A 9381-nucleotide genomic window follows, 5' to 3' on the forward strand; every position below is an offset into this window, starting at 1 on the left:
ACATTAATATTTTATCTTGGGTATAATAGATTACAATCGAGTTTCCAATTTTGTCAAAAATTCTATCATGATTTTCTATAGATTTGAAACTCTTCTAAGTGTATTTTTGCCATGTTGCCAGTCTTTTTTTTTCAATAAACTTTTTTTTTTATGCTTTTCATTTCAAAAGAAAATGATAATTGTGGGGAGCTCTAAAATTAAGTTATGACAATATATAAGGCCTCATTTAGTATTATGGTCCAACCATAATTTCAATTTTTTTTAAATATTTTTAGTTTTAAAATAATTTTTTTTGCTGTTTTTAGATCATTTTAACATGATGATATCAAAAATAAATTTTTAAAAATTTTAAAAATATTATTTTAATATATTTTTAATCATCCTAACATGGTTCTCTTCGGGTCAAATGCGCATTGAAGGTTCTTTGGTATATATAGATTGGAGCTTCTTCCACCAGACTTCCGACGTCTTGAGCAAGGTTTTCTTGTTTTCATTTTAATATATCTTTTTCAGAAATGGGTTTCTTTGACTATCTTTCATGATCCACAACATCTAAAATTTCATTTACTAAAGTTTTTCACAAGCTGCTTCCATGTAATAGAGTAGCTTTTCCTCAATCTCTATTAACAATATGCATGGATACCTCAAGAATTCTATTTAATTATTTCCTTATAAAACACCCTTATTTTTTAAATTAAGTCTTTAAAAGATTTTTTATTTACTTCAGGAAATTGTAAATTTTATGCATAAAAAAATTATAATCTCCTTGAATTCTTGTCACCTAAGAAATTATATATTAATTCAGAAGTAATTATCCGGGAAATAAATAAGCACAAGAAAAAAAAAATAGATCCGATAAAAGATTATTTTTTAAAAATAGTTTCTTTTTCACTTTCTCTTGGATCTCTCTAGCATCCCTTATATTTATCTTTCTCGAAGAATAATTATTGATAGTTATCTATGAAACAATATAGTTTTTTTCTCCCATTTCTTACCTTAGAAAAAAAGATTCTTAATTTCACGTGTCAAGGAGGCATTGTTGTAATGTCAAACATCACATAATAATATTGTTTATCCAATGTTTAATCAAAATATAAAGGGAAAATAAAAGTAAAATTACGATAAAACTATAGAATTGTTTTTTATATATATAATTATCACAAATATAAACTTACAAGGCATACTTGTCGTTGAACTTTCAAAGTCCCCGTTACATTTCCCAAGAAAATTTATTCGAACAGAAAAATTATCACACATCAACAAACAGGACGCACGTAGACACAACTTTTAATTTTAATAACATAAAAACATTATCAATAAACAAAGGCTCACTGTAAGGAAATTGAAAAACGCATATGGAGTATTCATGAGAAGTGAGTAAAAAAAATTAAAAAACTGAAAAAAAAATTAAAAAAATTAAATCATAAAAAAATGGATTAAATAAATTAAAATTAAAAAAATAATCAATTCGGTTTTGATTTTATAAACCCAAAACTAAAAATACCAAACTAAATCTAAATAAAAAAATCAAGCTATACTAAAAAAATCAAGTCAAATATAAAAAACTGAGACAAACTGATTTGAACTAATTTTTATTTTAAAATAATTAAATTAAACTAAACCAAAATTAATTTTTAATTTTGGTTTTTAAAAAAGCTAATTTAATTATCGTTTTTAATAAAAATTAAAGTAAACAAAAAAAAATCTTTAGTGATTATTGCCAATTTATATCCCCAGTAGGTTTATTGACAGGAACACATAGTTGGAAAAAGTTTTGCCGGGAATTTGCTATTTATTGAAATTGAAATTTTTATTTGTAATTGATAATGCCAAATAAATATTAGCATAAAAAAGATACCTATCAATTTCAGTTAATAATTAAATTACAGACAAAATATCTCATCAATAAAATCTAAACATTACTGGTGAAATAGTCAATATAATTGATGATAAAATTCCCAACTTAATTTTTTTTTTATGTCAGTGATTTTATCGTAAGATTAGTATTTTTTTTAATGTTATTTAATTATTAATTAAAAAAATAACAAAAATGAAAACATTTTACTAGAAGGGATAAACGCTGAAGAGTTAGAAGTCAACAAGCAATTAGCCTCGGGCGTAATGCGAGCCGTATTTTTTTGAAATGGCCTCACAGCCGACACGCTCTACGTACAAAACTAATATACTCTTACTTACTACATAATTTTTAATCAAACAAGACGATATGCTATTTAATATTTTTCATGCCTAACCTTAACCAGACAATCGTCTTTTGAGGAGTTTTTATTTGTTATATCATTACTTTCTAATATTATATTTTGGATTTGATTGAAGTAAAAATTGTGAGAGCATTTTTTTCTTTTAAAAAATATTACCTAGATACTGATGCCCTGCCTGAAATTCAACAGAAAAATAAAAATGATAATTTTGATGCTACTTAATTATTTGCATTCCAAACACTGTATTATAAAATTTTGATTTAATTTTTTTATATGTTTAGATTATTTTAATATAGTAGCATTAAAAATAATTTTTTAAATAAAAAATATTATTTTAATATATTTTTAAATAAAAACATTTTAAATAACAACTACTATTATATTTTTAAATACAACGTATAGTATAATTTGATAATAAAATATGTTTTTTAGTGGGTATTTGAAAGTGTAGTTATAATTATTTTTTAAAGTGTTTTTTATTTAAAAATATATAAAAATAATACATATATTTTTTTATTTTTTAAAAATTAATTTTAAAATCAAAATTATTTTTGTTTATTAGTAGTGTCAAAATCATTCGTATGTGAAGGCGTTAAATTGATCATGATGGTGGGTGAAGGTTCAGAACGATGCAAATGACAAGTACCAAATGTGCATGTTTAAATTCCTCCACCGATACATCACTACACCAACCGGTTTATATGTAGGACCCACACGGTTGAAATGTGATAAACAAGGACTTTGCTAACACGGTTCTAGACTTTCTAGTATAGTTTCCAAATCAGTTAGGTAATAGCTCCATTAAGTATTTTTTTTTACTGTATAAGGCTAGATTTTTTATCCTTTTATATATTATTATGGATAAATTATATAAAATTATGAATTATATAAAATTTGAGTTTGAAGATTCATTTTAAATAATAATAATAATTTTTAATTATATATTTAAATTTAAAGAGTTTTTCTGATTCATCTATAATTTTTTTAATCTTTTATATAAAAAACTTTATTTTTTTTTAAAAATATTTTTATTTAATATTTATAATATATATAGTCTTGCATGATTTTTTTATTCGATCAATTTAATTTATATCTCTATTTCTATTATTATTTGCTTAAGTAAACAATTATTTTAATAAATAAATTTAGTAAATATGTTTGCTTAAGTAAAAAATTATTTTAATAAATAAATTTAGTAAATATAACCAAGTAAATATTCTATTTTTTAAAACTAAATATCTTGACCTACAATTATTTTTTAATTTTTTAAGTTTTATTATTACATATCATTATTTATGATTATTTATTTATTTATTTATTCACACATATAGTTTTTGATTTATATATTTAATTACATATATCCATAAAACAATTTACTTGGACTCAAATTTTTTCAAACTACATAAATGAGTTGAAAATACTTGTATATATAATATTTTTTATAAAAAATAAAAATAAAAAATCCGTGTGGCAAATTATGAGTCACATAACTAGCGGTAATTAAATATATATTTCTATAACTAGCCTGCTACTAAAATTATTGAAATTAATTAAAACTTATTAGGAGTAGTTAGTAGTCATCTTATCTTTTTCTTGCAACTTTTTTGCTTTGAACAACTGAATTCTTCTTACTGCAGATCAATCTTTTGCAAGTTTGATATAGAGTATATGAGGAGGATTTAACATCCAATATGAACAATTTATCCACGGATCAGAAGTAATTCATGATTCAACATGAACTAGAAAATGTGCTTCTCAAAATAAAATTATATATATATATATATAAAATACTATAAATCATATCATAGAGTTCAATCATCGAAAAATGATGAATTAATATAATTAATACTGTTTATATACAGAAAGAAGCCCTAATTTTTATCATTGGATGACAAAAAAAGGATTGCAAATTGCAAGGAAGAGATACCCGGGAAACCAGCCAAACCTTATTACTTTCATTGCAAGATTCTAAGAGCAGTTGAACTCCATCTCTCTATAGCTAGCTATATAATCTCTATTCCCCATATTTTATAAACCATAACTTGACAAGGAAAAACAAAATCAAGAACATGAACACAAGCAAAGATAAAAAACAAAAAGGGATCATGTCAAATGCCTGGCCTTCCCATGTACGCCGCTGAGTTTTTAACCTGTTTGCCTCTCGATCGATGGATCGTCACAAATGGTCCTTCTTTAGATCAAAGAGACTTGAAAAAAGAATTGAATGTGTAGCATGCACGCATGATCTCCCGCCAGACAATTCATCCTCCTCCTTCTTGTTCAGCATGAGAACCATTCTGATTTACAATACTCTCCGTTTGCTTTTGATCTTTAACACCGACAAAGAAGAAAGGGAAGGAGCAGCTAGCTAAAACAAGTATAGTGAAGAAGACTAGCTGGAGTGTTGTTCTAGCTAGAACCTAAAACACACAGGTGGAGTATTATATAAAAAAGGGCATAGAAAAGGATAGACCAGAGAGAGAGTAGAGTGGAGGAGAGGGTGTTCCCAAGAAGATGACGAGCGTTTCCCGTTAATGCTGTTTTCAAAGGTAGGGTTTGTATTTTCCTAAAGGTGGACCAGTAATTTAAGACCAGCAGGCTGCTTTTTTGTTTTACACGTTGGGTTGCTTCTCTTTTGTCTTACTTTATAATAGTCAACGACATTACGTCTCTCTCACTTTCTGTCGCCGATGGAATATTTTACTGGCGCGTAAACACCATTCCATCCTTGCTTTATTTTGCCAATAGATTTATCGATAGAAATACATTGTCGAAAACGAGTTTCCCTCAGTTATATTTGCTATCCTTCAGTATTACCGATTCCTGATTGAATAATGGCACCCAAAAAAAAAAAAAAACAATAATGCACCGACCAATTTCCATCAGTTATTTTATTGATAATTAAATTATGACACCCAAAAAAAAAAAAAAAATTGCACCGACCAATTTCCATCAATTATTTGGTAAATGCACCGACCAATTTCCATCAATTATTTGGTTGGTAATTAAATTATAGATAAAATATTTCTTCGGCCAAACTTAAACAGTGCCAACGGAATAGATGATGAAATCCCAAGATTGGTTTTATTGTTATTTTCGGTGGTAAGTTTTTTTTAAATTATTTTGTAATTTTTGGTTGAAATGGTGAATATATATTTATAACGCAACAACCGATATAATTTGTTTCTTCCATAGGAAATTCAATGTTGTTTTTTGAGTTATTTAATTGTTAATTTCTTTTTAAAAAATCACAATAAAATCAAATACCATCAAATTTATTTAACATCAAAACTTTATTAATTTAAATAGTCATTTAAAAATAATTTTATAACAATAAATACATTACCACATAGATAAAGATAGAGCTGAAGAGATTAAAATCCTTCCCTAAAAGATCTAGAATGAAGAGTAAGATAGTGTAAAGTTATATATTCCATCATTTTCTCTCAATTCTTCCTATTTTTATTCTTTAAAATGTGCTTTCAATTCTTCTTTTAATTTGGCTACATCCTTTTTAATATGTTATAGGACCTCGCCTCAAATCCTAATTTTGACCGGCTTGGGCTAAAATATTGTGTGTCTAAAGTTGAAACAGTACGACTCAATCTCATTTCTTTAGTTGATGCTATAAGCATATCATAGACCCAATTCCTATTAGGTTCATTAGTTTCTCTAACTTTCAACCACAACTGAGGATTGTAAAGTTATCTTCTTTTCAACTAAAATATAACAGAAAGGAATTTCCTTAATAAAAAATGAAAATAACAAGTCTCCCTCGTTATAAAAAAATTCAGCCTTGAGCAACAACACTCAAAATCCACCATTATTGTTCTTCTCCTGTAAACAAACCCAATAATCCAACCCTTCATCCCTTCCACTATTACCAAAAAAATCTTTTTATTTACCAAATAAACTCATTATTCACAATCCAACACCAATAACATCATCTATAGACTTTTCCATCCCAAAACAACCTTTTATACACCCATAAACAATATCTATAATAGCACATTCATAGCCTTCATTTAGCACCCTCATTCCTTTCCTTCAATGCAATAACTACCCAATACAAAAACCACCATTATTGTCATCTTCTCCCACCACCCAAAACATCCCTCATCTCTTCACAAATCAACCTTATCACCATTCCCTTCAAATCAGTCCTATCATCATCAATCATCAAGATTTATCCTTCTTTAACCTCAACCTTTAATCAAAACCACATTGCCTCCTCCTAACCCTAAAGATAAATTTTAATTTAACAATCCCACCACCATAAAATCTTCCCGATAATCCTTTTTTTTTAGCTTTGCCTTCACCCAATCATCATCCAATTAATATATAAATAAACCAATTTAGCAACTAATCAAACATTCAAATGAGACAATAACATAAAATACCAAACCTAAATGAAAATCAAACAAAACAATCCTAAAAATCAAATACATTTACCTCTACATTTCCTCACTAACCACAGAAAATCTATATATATTTTTTTTATAAAAAAACATCTTTTTACAATTCTAACACTAACCTGTTATTAATTGATACTAGAGAAAGGCTGTAAAAGCATGTTATATATCCTTTAATTTTTATTTTTCCATGTTATTTCATTGTTGTCGTCATCTAGAATTTAGTTGCGGCAAAACTTATAAAAAAAAAGTTAATTATTTGTGATATGACTACTTACAACTAAAAAAAAAAGATCAAAATTATAAAATCAATTTAATATATCTTCCAAAAGCGAATCAACATCCAAGCAAGGTAATGATTCAAGGTTGAATCATTTTGAGGAGACATGAAATAATGCGAATTAACGAGTATCATTAAAGAATCCATTACATATGCTAGTTGGCCTATTACAAGGTCAAAAGATAAGAATGCTAAAGAGTCACTCAATGAGCTAATTAATGAGACTTAGATCTTTTTTCCTACAAGACTTGCAAATTTAACTTATTTGTTACTTGCGAATTAGGCTTATTTTCTTGTTGTGTTGTTTTATATTAACAATAATAATTTTCTATATGAATGCTGGATTAGGTTCAATTTTTTCTAGAAGTATGCGGTTAAAATTGCAGGTTAATCAAATATCAAAAAGGCCTTGCAATAAAGTCTTAAAAGCTACTGTGCGGGAATTACATTAGTTTTATTATTGATTTAAGATTCTTTTTCTTGTTTTATATAAAACTTTTTATTATTTTTCTAGAATTATTTAGAATATTTTATATAACAACTCCACTTTTTCAAAGCCAAAATCGGTGGTGAATTTTTTTTTAGTTATTAGGTTATTGATGCTTTCACAATATCATTATGTGAATTTATAAATGTGTTCCATTCATTTGTAAGGCACAACCCATATAGCATAATGTAAATCAACATCTCATAAATAATGACATTACACATTCTTGCAATGGTATTTAGGGGTTTATTGTAATAGAATCTATTTCTTAGTGTAGTATAATCCTAAAGTGATTTCATTATACAACATCCTCAAAAAAGGAATACCACATACATGAATTCATAACATCATGTTTACACATCCATATATTCGCATCAGTGTTCCATCACAACTATTAATACTAATCATTCCAAAAGTGTCAAATGGTAATTATACAACTAGTATATCCGTTCTTACAAAATACATATCGCCGATAACAAACAAATATAGTTCTTTTCAAAAGGTGAGTCATGGAGTAGATTTTCTTATGTATTTTGTTGGTGTGACGTTCCTTTTATAACACAAGATAATTTCAAGCATTATATGTAATTTAAAAATATAAAAATGGATAATTAAAGGAATATTAATGTTACTTTTCATTTATGTCTTAAAAGAGTACAATTCTTTCATTTCTCCTTACTTACATAATACCACCCTTAATAATTAATCTATTATTGAGGTTAATTACAATAATCAAACTCGGTCATCCATCTCAAATACTGTTAACCGAAACTATCCCTCGAATTCAAATTGGTCATCACTTTAGGATGCTCTTAGCTAAAGTTAGTCAGCAAATATAACCTGATCATCCTTCTAAAATGTCATTAGCCAAAACTAATAATCAAATACAACCCGGTCATCGTTCTAGGATGCCATTAGCTGAAAGTAATCAACAATCATAACTTAACCATTTATCTAGGATATCATTAGCCAAAGCTAATCATCAAAGATAACTCGGTCATCTTTTTAGGATGCCATTAATCGAAGTTAATCATCAAATACAATATAGTCATCCTTCTAGGACGTCATTAGTTGAAGCTAATCATCAAATACAACTCGGTTGAATTTCCAGGATGCCATTAGGCCGAAGATAATTAACAATCATAACCTAGCCATCCATCTTGGATGCTATTAGTCGAAGCTAATCATCAAACACAACACGGTCATCTTTCTAGGATACCATTAGCCAAAGTTAATCAACAATAATAATTCGACCATCCGTCTCAGATGTCATTAGCCAAAGCTAATCATTAAACACAACTTGGTCATCATTTTAGGATGCCATTAGATGAAGCTAATCATTAAATGTAACCCAGTCATCCTTCTAGGATGCTATTAGCTGAAGCTAATGAACAATCATAACCTGCCCATCCATCTTATATGCTATTAGCCAAAACTAATCATCAAACATAACTTAATCATTCTTCTAAGATGCCATTAGCCAAAGTTAATTTACAATCATAACTTGATCATCCGTCTTGGATGCCATTAGCTAAAGCTAATCATCAACCAATCAAACATTTCATAGGCAGTTTATGAAATCATTATAATGTGATAATATATCTTTTATAATGCACATCCAAACGATTCATAACAATTTGACATTCACTATAACATAATAGCAGACCCATCGTAATACTCGTACAAATATTCCATAATAGTTTAACGTTCCATATAATATAATAATAGATCATTTATAATTCTCAAACAAGCATGTTGAAACAATTTAGCATTCTGTATAGCACAACATTAAATCCTTTGTAATACTCATACAAACATTTATGACAATTAACGTTCAATATAATATAATGATAGATCCTTCATAATACTTATATGACTATTCATAATAGTTAATATTTAGTAAAATACAACAATAGATCATTTGTAATACTCATACAAATATTTGTAACAATATAGCATTTTGTATAATACAACAATAGATCC

This window comes from Populus euphratica, unplaced genomic scaffold, assembly GCF_000495115.2.
Source record: "Populus euphratica unplaced genomic scaffold, PopEup_1.0 scaffold155.1, whole genome shotgun sequence".
In the NCBI taxonomy this organism is placed as follows: Eukaryota; Viridiplantae; Streptophyta; class Magnoliopsida; order Malpighiales; family Salicaceae; genus Populus; species Populus euphratica.